We start from the raw sequence: 18,165 nt of genomic DNA, 5'->3' as shown, positions 1-18,165 counted from the left end.
ACGGTCATTAAAACCTACATTGTGAGGATCGTCATCTGCTGTCAGGGCTGTGTCGTTAAACGTGTTCTCACCTGCTGTGTCAGTTTTCCATACCACGCAAGCATCCAAATGAGTGTTCTTCTCTTTTCCGTACGTGAAGAGATTTTCCAGGTACGCTCGGTAAGGGTAAGTATCCATGCTACTCCTGACAAGTTTGTTATTCAAAGACAAATCCACTTCACTGAACAAGGAATGCATGAAATTGTTGACGGGAGCTACTCTAGCATCGGCTCCTGGAGCAGTGTCGTCCATTTTGATAACTTTGACTTTCAAGTACAAGTAACTGCTATTCAGCTCGATGCAATCTTCGGGTTGTCCTTTGATTTCAAACTCAATGGGAGCTGAATCCGTCAAAGAGGAAACGGGATGAAATTCGACCCATTGGGATTCTTGCATCGTCATCATCGTGGGTGGCATGGCAAACAGATTCAGTTCCGACTTGGAACAGGCGCAAGACTCTCGGTGCAAGGGACTAAATCGAGTCAGTTCTTGCTTGGACAAATCCAGTAAACTCTCTAACATGCCCGATCTCTCTTGGACTTTGATTTTGGGAGCAGGTACTTTGTGAGCAGCTGCCACTGCTGCTAAAGAGGAGGATGGTGTCACCACTGGAGAAGTTATTGGAGACACGGGTTTCCATGGTGTCATCAACGGAGAAGTGGATGAACCTGAGGCTACAGGAGACGCGGTCACCGTCGTTGCAGGTAGTGGTTTGCGAATGTAAGGTTGCGTCCTGGTCGAAGTGCCTCTTGCGGGCAGAAACTGTTTTATCTGGGCTTTTTTTTCTGTGGACTTCTCTGTTTCTTTTTCTGGAGGCTTTTCTTTTTCTGGGCTTGTGATCTGGTCTTGACACCGTTGCTCTTTTTCTTCTTCGGGCTTCGTTTGGCTTTTTTGGGAGTGGCTTTTTTCTTGGGGAGAACTTTGGGGGCATCAGGATCCCATCTTAAGAGGGAGCGAATGATGACAATTCCTAGAGTACCGCTCCCTCCAGGTTTCAAAATGATTTGCTTTTTGGTTTGAGTGTCGATACGGGGATCGGCCAGTTTTATCAAGACTACTTTGTTTCTATCAAAAAAGCCTTTGGTTTAATGAGGAATCTGAATGATGCCTTGCAGTAATTGACGTGATGTCACCGTAAACCATCGTAAGACTTCTTTGAGACCGGCTTCTAAGACAAGAGCACGTATTTGTGGATTTTTTTCGCGACTGATGCCATACAAGGCACGAATCAATTTGACGGGAAGATGAGACTGAAGGGACGTCATGTTAACGCTGTGTGAGACAGACGAAAAGTGACATGTACAGGACAGGCCCTCCGTCTTGACACCAGTGCTGGAACAAATGGGTACGAAATCGCAAATAATCGGGGTTAGTGGGTTTTAAATCCACGAGTGAGTCAAGGCGTTCCTAACTGTTTGGCTAAGACTTGCACTTGCGATTTATCTCGAGGGCTTTTAAACAAGACCACGTAATGAGCATTGAGACTGATGGTGCGATGGGCTTTACTTTGCTGCAACAAATTTTGAGTGATGTAAATGACATTGGCACTTTGCGCGTAAACCACAGTTTAATTTCTTCGTCTTCTCCTAACATGTCGTCGAAAATGACAAGATGGGTTTGACGGGGGCTCAAACACGATTCCGTCGTCTTCGTTAGGAATGTCTTCCACTAACACGATGGAATCGCCTTGATTTTCTCGCAAGAGACTGTACGCCGATTGCCACTCTTTGTAACACCACACGATTCGTTGACGTGGACGATCGATCAAACGATGTTTATGTTCTATCAAACGTTTGACAAATTCGGTTTTGCCTGAACCGCTAGGTCCAGCAATGAGCATGTTAAAGGGATGGCGAAGATACATAGCCTCCCAACTGGCACGATCTAAGTGTTCGTCGATGACTTTGAAAGTGGAGGAAGAGGGAGCAGAGACAGCAGAGGTATCCATAGTGCAAGGAATGTGACTTGTGACACGAAGACAGACAAGACAAGAGTTTTATACCTTTTTCAGGACACGTTTATTGATGTTTCAAAAGTAAACACGAAAGACAAAAATACCTAAAAGCCAAATAGTTATGTACAACGATAAAATGCACATTAAAACGATGAAAGTGGAATAGAAACAAGTCTCTGTACAACATGTGTTTGGTAACCAAAATGTCCTAGGGACAGGGTGTAATGTTCTGACAGGCTCTACATGGGGTAATGTTACACAAGTGTCCTCCCGAAATGGTCTTTCAGGAATGTCCATGACAGTCCTCGGAACTTCTTTTGTGCTTCTCTGAAAGAATTAATCTTGTTTGCTTGGCCTTTCTTACTCACAATGCACTACTGGCCTTGGATGTTGTCCTTTTTATATGCTGACCAATATCGAAGTGACCGTACGTCAAAGTGAAGTGGCTGGGAAGCCGCACTCGCTTCTGGTACACGATTTGATAGACTTTTTCCAAGGGTCGACTGACGATTTGGTGAGTGGGTAAACGTACAATCTTGTTCGGTTTGTGCATGGTCACTTTAAAGTTTCTATCCTCTCCAGACTGCAAGGCTTCTTTCAATACCCCAAAGTTTACCACTCGAATGGTATGATAATTGAGAGTCAATCCTTTCACTGTATACTCCGTGTGTACTTCTCCTTGCTTGTCCCGGTATTCGTAGCCGTAATATTTAGGACCACCACTAGCAAAACTTAGAATCTTGTCATCGGGGTGTTCGTCTGTCCAGTCTCCTAAACGGTCTCCTTCGATGCTAGGGTGAAGTTGACTGGGGCGATCGATGTAGATGCAACTGTCCGTGTCAAAGTACAGGACACGATTCCCTAATAGTTCTAAAGCTTCGTTCAATTTTAAGCGAGCATGGGCTGTCACGTAAGCTGCAATGATGACATTTCCAAATTCGTCGGCTTGTACAAAGTCCAGATCTTCGTAATTGACTAAGATGAAATCCTCACGAACGACGTCCACGTGTTTCATGTATTTGGTTTTGTCGTGAATCATCTGGAAGTAACGGGAAGGTTCTGCCAAAAACTCCGTCTTGGGTAAACACGGTCGTTGTGCCATTTTGCCCCACAAGCAAGTTAACATCACTTTGGGAAACGATCGCCTGCCTTCGTTTTTCTCGATGTGGTCTAAAGTGATGCCTTCCTGCTCCCAGTATTTCTCTTTGAATGTCCCTTCGTCTTCGGGCGTGTGACACCAGGAAGGATAGCCACTAGCTTCTTGTTTCAGTTTCAAAAAGGCATCCACGTAGTCTGCAAAAATGCCTTTCTGAGTTGGGTCAGCATTGTGGTATTGTTGTGTCTTGGGAAAGTGGTAAATTTCGTACACTTCTAACAGTTGGTATCCCATGTCCAGAGCTTTGAACAATTCCACGCTGACCCACGTTCCCGTCAAGGCGCGTTCTTCCTGGGTGTGCTGACAAGGCTGATCTTGATTGCACGTTTCAGCACAAGTACGGCACAAAGGAAACATCAGTTTGCCTTGGCAATGGTGAGGTAAGACGGGATGGTACAAGTCGGTGGGCGGCAAGACTTTGCACTTGATCAAGCCTTCGTATTGTCGAATGTGGTCCAGGTCTATGTGTTCCGTCAACAATTGCGGGTGCCCTGCAGGAAAGCGACAATAATTGCACACGTAGGGATACAGTGAACACACGTCTAATTATTTGATTTCTTCTCCTTTCTCTTTGTCAGCGTGGTACAGCAAACAGGTGGCATTAGTCCTACCTCTGTACAAACTATCCCTCGGATTCAGGGGGTCCATTAACTTGTAGCTTTCTACGATGCGTTTAAACTCGGGATCGGTTTTCAAACGGTGATCGTACTCGTGTTCCCACATTTTCATCACTTGGTATCCTTGCTGTTCTAACTTCATTCGCCTCTGACAGTGGCCTCGTAAAAGTCGTCCATGATCCGTTGTAAAAACTGATTTTTAGTGTCACGTTCAGGGTAACAGACGGGACATCCATGAAATAAGCAACCGTTAAACTCGTACACGATCTTGGGGTTTTCTAAGTCCCAGCCATCTACAGAATACGTTCCGATAGTCTTTTCGCCCCCTCCATTGCGGGCGTGCTGAATCCATTTGTCTTCCTTGTCGCACAAGTAATGTAACCAGCGTAGGGCTTTGACCGAGTTTGACGTTTGACAATGTTGGTCGTTTGAGGGCTGATGACAGCCAGGGTGTTTTCAGGCATGAATCGTTGGCGGTACACCAAGGAACATGCTTTGGCAATGGTGCAAGCTTCATTCAAAGGATCGACCCCACCGTGTTCCATGAACAGTTCTCGAAATTTTCCACAGCAACGCCGTAAAATGTCCACGTCGGAACGAGAATACGTTAACATTTCTTCCTGAAAGTCGAAAGGGTCCGAGACATGGGTCTGATACCATGCGTAGAAAGCTTCTCGTTGTTCGGTACGCATGTTGTCGGGGTCGTAGTCTTTAGTCTCAGGCAAATGGGGTAGAACGGCATGTTGATTGTCTGCGGTATTGAAAAAGTGAGGAAAATAACCTTTGGCCATTTCTGTCATTCCAAACGTTTTAGGCATTCGACTCAAAGGCATGGCCAAATAGCTCATCGAATCTTTAAACTGTACTTGTCCCACTTGCATGGAAATGATTCTGGCTCCGTTCAAAGTGATTTTAGGACGTTCGGTGCCTTTGTTCCGTATAGTATTTGAGGAGAAACTGTCCATCGTATCCCGAGAAATTGTGAGCCATCACCGTGGCATGGTGATGACAATCTCCTTAACGTTCGATGTCCTCTTGGCTCCATGTCTCGTCGATGAGGTCGAAGACCAATTTAGCGAATTCGGCTAGCGTGCTTGGTCCCTGAAAAATTTTTTCACGTCATCCATGAATCTTGCTGCAGTAAGGGCAATGACTAAAGATAGGTTCTTGGATGTACTTTTCGCACGCTCGATGAGCCACGCAGAAATTAGGAATGTGAATACCGGTCTCTTGCATGCATTCGAAATCGAAAAAGATGAAATTCCCTTTCTTCTCGTGGTCATCTTCCTCCTCTTGTTGGGGTTGGTAGTTTTGAATGTAGCATTGATGTTCCAAGTCCACGATTTGGTGACACATATGACATCGTTTTTTTTCCTGAACATACGTGTGCCTTGGTATTATTGGTACATATGTCTTGTCCACACGTAGGGCACAATCTCAGGAGTTGTCAAGCACATTTCTTCTGTGAATCTTGCGTCTTCAAATGTTGTTGGTAACAGGTAGGGCTGACAGAACTGCGCTGACAAGCTGGACAATACACTCATTCTTGTCCTTCGTCCAGACAGGGTTGAGAGGTCAAACATCCTGAGCATTTCGTTCCACAATGCTTGTGTTGCTCTCGATTGTTATAGCCATAGTCACATTTTTACAGTAATAACCGTATCCCAGGAATGCGGTGATACTGGTAATGGCATCGAAATGTTCATCCTGATGATAGACGTGAATGTATTTTCCATCTTTAAAATCTTTGCCTCGAAACAACAGAGGCCCGCGCACTTCTTGAGGGTGCACTTTCAGGGTGTAGCATGCAGCTAGGACATCTTGCAATTTTTGCATTTCGGGAATGCCACAGGGTGTGTCTTTGGACAGGCCGGCTTGTTGTATCAGGAGTTCTGCTTCACTTCGTTGTTTGGCTCGGTTCGATTTTCGAATGTTCTCCCAGGCTCTTCTGCTTTCTCCAACGGTACGTCGGACTTGAAATCTTTAAACTTCACCGTGTAGGTGTAAGCTGTGGTTCTAAATTTTCTAGAGGAGCGCTAATCCGTCTCTCGAATGTGATAGTACTTTTCAGGGTTTACTGGTGATCTTTGGCTAGGTGAAGACTCTCTGGGTCTGGATTCTGGTTCACTCATGTCATCTTCAAAGTCACTTGCATGAATTTGTGCCAAGACGTCAGCTACTGTACGAGGCGATACATCACGTTTCTGCCTCTTACTTTCTTCTCCTTTCTTCACGAACTGATGCGATCGTTTCATCTTGACTGCAAAATTCAAACGACTACAAGTTAAACACCATGGGTCACTTTATATCCATTACAGTCCAGCCTATATATAAAGGGTGTGTGTCTTTTCACTCTGAAACCGAGCAGAACGATGGAAGAGCCTGCACAGATCGAACGTTTGATCAGAGCTTTGCGAGGGGTCATCAGAATTTTTTTTTCAGACAAGCCGACGGACTACTATCCCTCCTTTCGAGATAAAAGTCAAGGTACTTGCTATATCTGTAAGAAGAAAGGACATTGGTCTTCAGAGTGTCCAGATCATCAAAAAAGCAAAACAGGGGCTAGAAAAGACAAAAATCAAGATACCTGTTATCATTGTCAAGAAAAAGAACATTGGTCTTCAGATTGCCCTAAGAAACAACAGAAGCAAGAAGAAGAGAGGGACTGCAGAGAGGAAGAAGAAGAGGTACCCTCCCCCAAGGAAGAGCCCAGACACGTGCAGAAAGAGAAACAGGAGAAGTAAAGAAGACATGGAGAAAGTGAGGAAGAAGTGGAGAAAACAACTGTGACAGTGAAGAAATTTAAAAAGACAGAGACAGTGAAGACAGACAAAGAAGAAGCTTATGAACTTGTGATGTGAATTGTAAAAAGTGGATCACAATAGACCAGGCATAAAACGTAAGTGCCTCTTAGTTTTGATTTTTAGAATAAGAACCTACACTCATGCACTCGTACATTCACACGTACATGATGGGTACAAAGGGATTTTTTTAAAGTTTTAATTGATGTTGACAATTGAAATGCTATCTCTTTTCGAGAGAAGTGAGTGGCCCTGAAAAGAGCCTTTGGGTATTTGTTTGTTTAAATCAACTTTATCTGCCTTAAGCTTTTGCCACGGCCAAGGTCTACTTCTTGTTTGTCTCCTTTCGATGATGATTGGGTAGAAATCACTGGGGGTGGTACGGCAGGCGTAGTCACAGGGTTGGCTTGTTTAGCTCGTGAAGGTCTTATTCTCTTCGGTCGTAATAAAGAAGTCTGATATATTTGTTTCAGACTCCTTAACTCTGCTAAAATGTCTAAGAGTACCGTGACCGTTTGACTTTCACTACCTTGTTTCTTCGCTGCTTCTTCTTCCTGTGGTTTCTATCTTACCTCTTCTTCTCGCTGTTGTTGAAAAAGAAAAGCTTGTTTTGCTTCCTTTTGCTGCTGTATAAATTTCTCAAATTCTTCTTTCTGTCTCTGTTTGAAATAATCAGCGAGTGGTAAAGAAGGAGAAAGTACTGGTACCGGAACAAATTCTTGCAAAGTAAGAAACTCCACAAAATCCCAATTAAAATTAGCCTCTTCTGGAAGTAGATCCGTGTTAACTTGGGTAGTCGCTGTATTTCATAGCTTCTCGTCTCCACGACCGGTGCACCCCAATTCATCGTCTTCTTAGTTTCCGTCATGATTGAAAATGGAGTCACATGGACTGACTGCGCATAGACGCTAGCGCCTCTATATAGGGGATTTGACGTCACAGACTGCTCTCTTCGGATTGGACGAATGACTCCGTGTGGTGACTGAATTTTGTAACGCGTGTTTGGATTGGTCAACAAACTCAATCCGTTTCGATCCTCCCTTCCCCTATAAATAACCGCAGTTCGCTGCATTCCTTCACCTGTTCTCTTAACAAGACGTAGAATCCTCTACTCTCGTATCGCCAATGCTGTTCCGTACGGACTTACCCAAGTATGTCAGCTCATCGTGGACCATTGTCAGAATGACGGATACAAGCGTTTGGAAAAGAAGAATTTATGTGGAGAGACAAGGCTATTTAAAGAGAGTTATGATCTACTCACCAGAAGTCAGACAAAGTTTGAGGAAAAGAAGAAGACCAATGACATTCCCTCTGTGTTAACAAAATGATGTTAACATAAACCCAAAGGCCCTTTTCAGGGCCCCTCATATACTTCGAAAAGAAATTGCTTTCTTGCCTGCCCAATTTTTTTAAACGGTTGTATCAGTGTTTGTCTCTTGTCTTTTGTCTATTGTCTATTGTCTCTTGTCTCTAATGTATTTTCCTATTGTCCCTAGACAGTCCCAATACATTTTTTGTCCCTGTATAGTCCCATCCATGTTAACATTTCCCATGTTCCATTCCCATTGTCCCTAGACAATCCCAATCCATTGTCCCTCTATAGTCCCACCCATGTTAAAATTCCCCATGTTAAATTCACATTGTCCCTAGGGTTTAACATTAAAGTCCCATTGTCCCTAGGGTATCCCACTATACTACTCATAACGTATTATTCTTGTTCAGACCATCGCAAATTAAAGAACCAATCAAATGCAAGGGCTTAATCACCTAAAGAGCAATGCTTCTGTTTCTTCTTTGTGATCAATTCAATTTTGGATAAATTAAATTTGGAATAGAGTACATTAGGAAAGTTCTATTACAGTAGAGTGTTGTTTGAAGTTAAGGTGGCAAAGGTGTTTACTCGTGTTTTTTTTTAGATAGCCTAAGTTTTCCCATGAGTATGGCTATGACATGGGTTCTTTTTAGATAGTTCGTCTTTCAACGGCTTTCCCATATTCTGTATATTCACAATACAGCTGTTGTGAATATACAGTTATGGGTTCTTTTTAGATAGTTCGTCTTTCAACGGCTTTCCCATATTCTGTATATTCACAATACAGCTGTTGTGAATATACAGTTATGGGTTCTTTTTAGATAGTTCGTCTTTCAACGGCTTTCCCATATTCTGTATATTCACAATACAGCTGTTGTGAATATACAGTTATGGGTTCTTTTTAGATAGTTCGTCTTTCAACGGCTTTCCCATATTCTGTATATTCACAATACAGCTGTTGTGTATATACAGTTATGGGTTCTTTTTAGATAACTCATCTTTTGACAGCTTTCCCATGTTCTGTTATTTTGTGTATATTTATTTATTCATTTTCAGTAAGCCATATTTTACTTTTCCTGGTTTCGATTGATAAAATTATGAAGTTGGTTACTTCTTTATATAAATCTTTATCATTAATTAAATTTGTGTTTAGTAAGATGGAATCTTCAAAATAACCTATTTTATTTATTATTTTTGTTTTATATTTTCTCTCTGTATTTTTTTTTTTACAGAATAATATAATATATCTTTTGTTATCAAATTGTGTTTTGCATATTGGACATGGTGGATTATTTCTGATTATTTTTCTTGAAAAGGCTTTTTCTCAAGTCCACCATGCATCATAAATATATTCAAATATTTTAGCTTTATTCTTTCGTCCTTTAATGTTTTCGAAATTTTTCCAAATATCTTTCCATATTACGTGGGTTTTCTGTATTTCTGTTTTTTTCGTGGTAATTCTATATCTCTTATAAGATTGTAAATGTCCTCCTTATTCTTTTTTACCCATATTTCCTTATTATTTCTATATTCTTTTAATGCATTTGTTTGTCTATATGCATTAATTGGTGGGTTGATGATTTTGGTAAGTTAATTATTTTGGTATATATATTGTCTGTGGGACATTAAGAAACCAAACCAATATAAATAATTGGCTTGCAAGTAATATTTTGGTTCGTTAGTTAAATTTCTAAATCTCTCTATATAGTTTGTTGTTTGTTTTATTTTTAGGTTAGGGACATTTAGTCCCCTTGGTGTTTTCCTTTCTGGAGTGTAGTTTTAGATAATTTTTGTATTCTATTATTTCATATAAAGTTGTATATTAACTTTTCTATCTTTTTTTAATGTAGTATAATTCAAAGTCAATTACGTCGAACTCACACCATATAGAATTATATAGGTATGTTTTAGCAATATGTGTTTTTTTTCTACTATATTGAAGTATCTGTTTTTCCAGGTGTCTGTGTGCTTTATAATCCTATTGTTAATTTGTTCTAAATTTAGACTTTTATTGTTTTGCCCTAAATATACTCCTAGAACTTTTGCATGTTGTCTAATTTTTTCTGGTGGAATTCCTGGATGATTATTTTTCCATTTTCCTATGAGTACGATTTCTGTTTTTGCATGATTTATTTTAGATCCTGAAGCAAGTCCAAAAAGGTCATATTGTTTTATTAGATATTGATAGGACTGTTGTAATAAAATTAGTGCAGTCATCTGCATTCTTTTATTATATTGGGTATGTTTATTGCTTTTATATTTTCATCTTTTTGCATTGCCAATTGAAGTACTTCAATGCCAAGTACATATAACAACAGAGACAGGGGACAGCCCTGTCTTACTGATTTGGTTACTGGGAAGGGCTTCGTTCTAGCCCCATTTGTTTGTACAATAGATTAAATGATGTTGTATAGTGTTTGAACCCACTGTATAAAATCTGGTCCAAATCCATATTTTTGAAGTATGCGTACTATAAAATTGATTTCTATCCTGTGAAATGCTTCCTCTTGATCAACGAATTAATGCACCTGACAGATCATTTGATTCCATGTATTCTAATATGGTTTTAAAAGACAAAATATTATTTTGAATATTCCTACCTTTTTCTCCGACTGTTTGATTTGTATTAACAAGTTCTTCTAGAGGTGCTTTTAATCTATTTGCTAATATTTTACTTAAAATTTTCTAATCCAGGTCTGACAAGGATATTGGGCGCCAGTTTTTCAAGTCTGTTATTTCACCCTTGCTTTTGTATATTATGGTTATTATCCCAGTTTTCATACTTTTTGTCATTTATTTTTTCTTAATTATGTTATTATATAATGATTTTAGTAGTGGTGTTATTGAATCTTTGAATTTCTTATAAAATTCAACTGTTAGGCCATCAACACCTGGAGATATAGCTTAGTTGAGTTCATCAAGTGCTTTTTTATTTCATTCTCTGAAATTATATCATCACATTCATTTTTATTAATTTCACTTAATCTTGGCAATTGTATTTTTTATATATAATTTGTTATTGTTTGTTCATGAATATTTTGTGGCGTATAATGTTTAGCATAAAAGTCTCATATACTCTAAAATTGCTTCTTTTCCTTCTATTTCCTGATCATTATCTTTTGACTTAGTTATGTTTCTTTGCATTCTTCTCCTAATATCTTCTTTTTTATATATACCTTTTCCTATATTATATATATCTTGAAAGAGACCTGCTCTTATTTTTCTCCTTTAGTTCTTATTTCATTTATTTCTTCAAGTGATTATTTTTGCTTTGTCTTTTTCTTCCTGTTCTGTTATGTTATCATTTATTATTTTTATACACTCTGTCTCAATAATTTTTTAATTTTCTGCCTGCATTCTTGAGTATTTTTGACTAATTCTTTTGTATTCTTGTTTGATCTGTTCCCACAGTTCATAAATATTACATCCTTTTAAATTGTTAGAAAAGTTATTGATTTCTTCTTGATATTCTGGTAAACTTAGTAATGAGTTGTTTAATTTCCAGTCATTCTTTCCCCATTTGGTTGAGGATAATATTTTAATTTCAAGCGTTATGGCTTTATTATCAGATATTTTTTCTTCTAAAATTTTACTATTTAGAATACAATTTTGTCGATTTTTTGTTACATATGAGTGGTCTATTCTTGAAGCTGTAAATTCTGTCATATATGTGTATTCTACTTTAGTTCGGTGCAAGAATATGTAAGTGTCTATTAAATTGTGATTTTGTATAATACCTTTCATTATTGGTGTAAATTTTTTCTCGATCTGGTGATACTTTGTTTTCTATCAAAGTTACTGGTTATTGTGTTAAAGTCTCCAATTATTATTAAGTTATCTAAATGAAATGCATGTATATAATTAGATAATCTGTAAAGAAATGCTCTCTTTTCTATTGGGGGGGGGTATAAACAATAATAATATTTGATTTATTTGTGTAGATATGTATGACTTTACCTTTTCATTGAACTGGTACTTGCATTAATTTCCAATTATTTTGTAGTGTTTTGTTATTAATAATTATTCCAACTACTGAAAACAGGTTATCTGGATCTTTGTAATAAATATTGCATTGAGTTGTTCTTCTCTGTAGCATTATTTTTTGTTTTATATTATGTATTTCCTGTATACAAATGATATCATAAGATTTAATTATTTAATCTCTATCCGCACAGGTACTTCTTTTCCTCTAGTGTCTTCACAGACGGTCACTGCAGTTGATGACGGAAGATGAAAGGTGAAAAGGCGCGAAAATTCAAAATTTCCATCTGATTAAATAACTTATCTTTTTTTTTTTTGGGGGGGGGGCACAAGACAATTGCCCCCCCCCCCCCCATTTCCCCCCAACAAAAAATTAAAAAGTGCTATTATTTGTTTGCATATCCCCCAAAGATATGTGTGTTTGTATACTTTATTATAGAATTTTGATCAAAAACTTTCATAATTTAAAATTTTTGATGGGATATTTATATCCCTAGTGTAATCTATAGAGTTGTTCATCCGACATTGGGTTTTAATCCCCAGTGTCGGAAATCCTTCTCTTGTTTGTTTGGTGATCTTTGCCAAAGATCTCCTAAGTCTCCTGTTTGCTATATGTGTTTGCTATATTGTATGTGTGCTACATTTTTCTTTGTTGAGACGGCAGTTATTACCGTATTTTTCCCAAGTTGTCTTATCATATAATAATAGTTTTAGTTTTGGACATTTTTACAAAATATTGAAAATTACTAAGATTTAGATTAGTTTGATTTACTTTTTCAAAGGAGGTTTGAATTTTGTCGAGAAAAAAGGTGTACTATATATTTTTTTAAAAAAAGAAACTTGCTGTTTTAAATGAGTGTTCATTGTGTGTCGTTTTCTCGTTGTATCTTAATTTCTTCTGACTAAGAAGCTATCGCTGAGTAAGGATCCACATTTTTCTTTATTTTTAAATATTTCTCCTTTTGCAGCTTTAGCCATCTCCTTTATTTATGAAAAATTATAAAATTTCCAAAGGTATATTTTTTGGAGTTAATGTCATTCAGGTTAGTATAGGTGGGTACTTATTCATTGTGAGTTATTTTATCTTTTCACCCCTTGTTTTTTGTACTGTTTGTCCATTCCCACTATATGGGTTTTTCTGTTGCTCTTTCGCAGGCCTGTTCACTTCGCGTAGTTCCCTGTGACATAGCCCTGCGACGTATTTGTAACTTACTTCACCCATATGGTGGTTAACTGTTACCTATGTTATATATATATATATATATATATATATATATATATATATATATATATATATATATATATATATATATATATATATATATATATATATATATATATATATATAATGAGAGAGAGAGAGAGAGAGAGAGAGAGAAAATAACATAAAACATTTTTAAACAATACAAACTTTTTCTCATTTTCCTCTTCTCCCTTCTTCTTATATCCCTCTCTTTTTTCTTTTGTTAAGATACAAATAGATCTTTTTTTACTTCCTCTCTTTCCCTTTTTCTTTTCGGCAGGGACTTGCCAGAGCAAGAATCACAATGGGTGACTGTAGAATTTTTGTGTCGATAAATTCACAAGAGGAAAGTAAAAAAGTCAACAAACGGGTCAGATTTCTCTGGATCAAGTGTGCGTTCATCCTATTATTACGCTTAAGACCGTTTACACCAGAAAATTTTATTGACAGTCTTGACCGTTACCCTGAATGGCAGTGGTCAGAAATTACTCACTATGTTCATTACCTTCGCTCTAGGAGAAGCTTTTAAATAAAATAATCTTGACTGACATGATCATGGATACTTTACAAGAGAACATTCGTGGTTTGCCTGTGGAGTTGAGGGAACGCATTTACCGAGATCTGGTCAAAATAAAAGTGAAACGCAAAGAACAAATGCATCCGTTACGTCACCGGTGTTTAAACCACTGGTGCCTGAATGCTATAAAAGGACTGATTCAGATGAAAGTGTTCAAGTGGTCAGACATTTTTAAACTGTACGTGGGCGAGAAGGATCGGATTATTGTGTCTCGTTCTTCTTACTACAAGGTAGACTTACTGCAACGAATTCTAGAGGAAGAGTTAGATAGTTAACAAAATCTTTTACTCAACGTAAACTTAGTTGAAGAGGAAACTACTGAACGGTGTCTTATGATGTGCAAGTTAGTGACTAAACTATTTAGGTTCACCACTGGAGTAAAATCATCTCTGTGCAGAAAATACACGTATTGCCTCAGACAAAAAGAGGTATAAAAACAGACTACCATGCCACTACCTTTATCACTCGTGATTCAACAATTTCCGTGCAAGGAAATCAATAATAGTATTAAAACAGTAAAAGATTACCAACACTTATTACGCGAACTGTGTCCATTCAATTTGGGTCGCCGTGTGGTGTGTGTGTTAGTGACTTGTTTTCTGGTATTCCGTTTACTAGCCGATTTCTTGTGGATTCTTTACGAACAATACTTACCACCAAAATAAAACATGAATGTGTGATTCCTTTAAATGTCCACGACAGACTCATTTTGTTAAAAGCTTTGCGTTTTCATCTCGATACTTCTCGACCTCTACGGGAAAAAAATATCAGTCAACTTTTAGGTACCGAATATGTGTATGACGATGTGTGTGTAGCTTGTGACTTACACCTTCACTGGACAGATGTACGTGACTGGAAAAATTGGGGTTTTGAGGCTTGGACCCAAGAAGTGGCCCATTATGGTCAAGGGTTGTGATCCTCCATTCAAACGTTCGAGGAAAAAAGTCTCTTTTAAACCTGTGTTAGTGACAGGACCAGAAGTACCCGTCACTGAGGACAATCACTCCCTTCAGGATAGGACTGTCATGGACATTCCTGAGAAACCATTCCGGGAGGACACTTGTGTGACATTACCCCGTGTAGAGCCTGTAAGAACATTACACACTGTCCCTAAGACATCTTGGTTACCAACAACATGTTGTACAGAGACTTGTTTATATTCCACTTTGATTGTTTTGATGTGTATTTAATCGTTGTACTTAACCATTCTTTCGTGTTGTTCCATTTTAACTTGTAATAAACGTGTCCTGAACAAAGTATAAAAAACTCTTGTTTGTCTTAGTGTCAAACGTGACGTTCCTTGAACTATGGCTATCTCTGTTGTCTCTACTCCCTCTTCCTCCACTTTCAAAGTCATCGACGAACACTTAGACTGTGCCAGTTGGGAGGCCTTGTATCTTCGCCATCCCTTTATTATGTTAATTACCGGGTCTAGCGGTTCAGGCAAAACCGAATTTGTCAAACGTTTGATTGAACATAAACATAATTTGATCGATCGTCCACCTCAACAGATCGTGTGGTGTTTCAAAGAGTGGCAGTCGGCTTACAGCCTCTTGCGAGAAAGTCAAGGCGATTCCATTGTGTTTGTGGAGGCATTCCTAGCGAAGACGACGGAATCGTGTCTGACACCAGCCAAACCCATCTGGTCATTGTCGATGACATGTTAGGAGAAGACGAAGAAGAAATTAAAATGTGGTTTACGCGCAAAGGGCATCATCGTAATGCCAGTGTCATTTGCATTACTCAAAATTTGTTTCAACAAAGTAAAGCCCATCGCACCATCAGTCTGAATGATCATTACGTGGTCTTGTTTAAAAGCCCTAGAGATAAATCGCAAGTGCAAGTCTTAGCCAAACATTAAGGTACGCCTTACCTCACTCGTGGATTTAAAACCCACTACCCCCGATTATTTGCGATTTCGCACCCATTTACCCGTTTGTTTCACCACTGGTGTCAAGACGGTGGGCCTGTCCTGTACATGTCTCCGTCCTCGACTTAAAAATCTACAAAAACCTCGGATACTTTGGGTCTGTCTCACACAGCGTAAACGTGACGTCCCTTCAGTCTCACCTTCCCGTCAAATTGATTCGTGCCTTGCATGGCATCAGTCGCGAAAAAAATCCACAAATACGTACTCGTGTCTTAACAGCCAGTCTCAAAGAAGTCTTACGATGATTGACGGTGACAGCGCGTCAGTTACTGCAAGGCATCATTCGGATTCCTCATCAAACCAAACGCTTTCTTGACAGAAACAAAGTAGCCTTGACACAACTGGCCGATCGCCGCATCGACACTCAAACCAAAACGCAAATCATTTTGAAACCTGGAGGGAGCGGTTCTCTAGGAGGTGTCATCATTCGCTCCCTCTTAAAATGGGATCCTAATGCCCCCAGTGTTCTCCCCAAGAAAAAAACCACTCCCCAAAAAAAACAAAAGAAGCCCAAAGAAGAAAAAGAGCAACGGTGTCAAGACCAGGTCACAACCCCAGAAAAAGAAAAGCCCACAAAAAAGATAAAGAAAAGCCCTCAGAAAAAGAAAAGCCCACAGAAAGCAGCTTCTACCCGCAAGAGAGACACTTCGGCCAGGACGCAACCTTACATTCGCAAACCACGACCTGCAACGACGGTGACCGCGTCTCCGTTAACCTCAGGTTCTTCCACTTCTCCGTTGCTGATGATGCCTGCCAAACCCAATTCGAACCCATTCTTCCTCTTTAGCTGCAGTGGCAGCTACTCACAAAGTACTTGCTTCCAAAATCAAAGTCCAAGAGAGATCGGGCATGTTAGAGAGTTTACTGGATTTGTCCAAATAAGAACTGTCCCGATTTATTCCGTTGCGAACCCCTCCACGACGCGTGATGCCTGTCATCAAGTTGATACGACGTAAAGACAATCAGTGGCGACGCGTTCCAGTATAAAAACGGTCTTAGACAAAGTATGGGTATCAGTGTTTTTGTGCTCCTGAATGCCCAAAGGTGTCACCTCCAGAAGCCATCCCTTTTCTAAACCCAAAGGAAAGAAAAGGAAAGGACTGCCTCCTCGTTTAGTCAAACATGGGGACATGTTGTCTGTCCTGTTCAAAGCTTCTCCACCCATGCGAAAAAAACTCATTCGAACTACCTCCAAAGATGTCATTGATACCGTGTGCGAATGTTGTTTGAACGTCTTGAAAGGTACGATACCTTTGTCTAAACACCAGAAACAATGCTTAGCCAAACATCGTCACGTTCCTCGCCAAATGTTTCAAAAGAAAATCCCCTTTCCTTAAAAGAAGAAGATGTTGGTACAACGCGGAGGCATTTTGCCTCTGTTATTAGGAACCTTGCTGAAAGGAGTGTTGGGAACCATGCTGGGAGGACTCGTGGGAACAAGATAAAAGGAACCTCTGGAGTTCAAACATCTCAGATGTGACCCTTGAAATCGAATGGAAAGACGAAAACTCGCTTTAGTGCCTTACAAACTATGGATGGAATACCATCGTTGGCAAGAACAACACACCCCACACTTGCCCCCCAATCCAATTGTGACCGAGATGTCCCAGTTACAACACGAATAACAGTCGTTGATGGGTCGCCACGAGTTGTCCGAAACAGAAAATCCGCAAATGTACGGTCAACTCTTGCAACGACTGCAACTCTTTCACTAGAAAGCTTTAGACGAAACAGCTCTACCCACTCTGAAAGATTTTAAGGCCTTGATGAAAAGTCCACCACCATCACTGCCACCCCCACCCCCAGCGGCCAAAACAGACGGAACTCCACGAATGCCTGAGGAAGAAGAGGTATGATAAGTCTTTCAAACACCGTCAGCAGCTCTTATTCCATGTAAGATTTCAGCGTCCTTGTTGACCCCTTCCCCTACACCCCAACGAGAAGAAATGAAAGCTTGGGTTAAAGAGATGATGTCCACTCCTCTTTCGACAGAAGTAAAAAAGAACGAAGGGAAACGAGAATTGAAAAAAAGAAAGGAAGACCAAAGTCATTCCATTTCCACCTCCACCACTACCTTCGACTTCTACTCTCGTGGCCCATCGGACATGAAAATCCGTTTCCAAACCACCCTTTTGCCATATCCAAAGTAGCATCAGCGAAGAGTGTGTGACTTATTAAAAATGGAGAAGGTGTTAGTCAGCATTTACTACGATCCATCTCATCCTGCAGGTTACCGAGGAGTTCAGAAATTGTATCGTGCTGCCAAAACTCGACTGAAAAGTCTCCGTTTGCCTCAAGTGCAACGATGGTTACAAGAACAAGGCACGTACACTTTATATAAACCTATTCGACGAAAATTTTTCAGAAGTCGCACTCGAGTGGAGGGTATCGAGCATCAATTGCAAGCCGATTTAGCCGATATATCTCATTTGACCACCTACACTCGTGGCTACAAATATTTGTTTTGTGTCATCGACGTTCCAAATTTGCCTGGGTCGTACCATTGACTTTCAAATCGAGCAGTGAATTAGTGCGAGCCCTCCAACTGGTGGCAA

This window comes from Sinohyriopsis cumingii, chromosome 10 (assembly GCF_028554795.1).
Source record: "Sinohyriopsis cumingii isolate HCF-2022 chromosome 10, ASM2855479v2, whole genome shotgun sequence".
NCBI lineage: Eukaryota > Metazoa > Mollusca > Bivalvia > Unionida > Unionidae > Sinohyriopsis > Sinohyriopsis cumingii.
The sequence above is the reverse complement of the archived record's forward strand: the minus strand, read 5'-3'. Positions refer to the sequence as shown.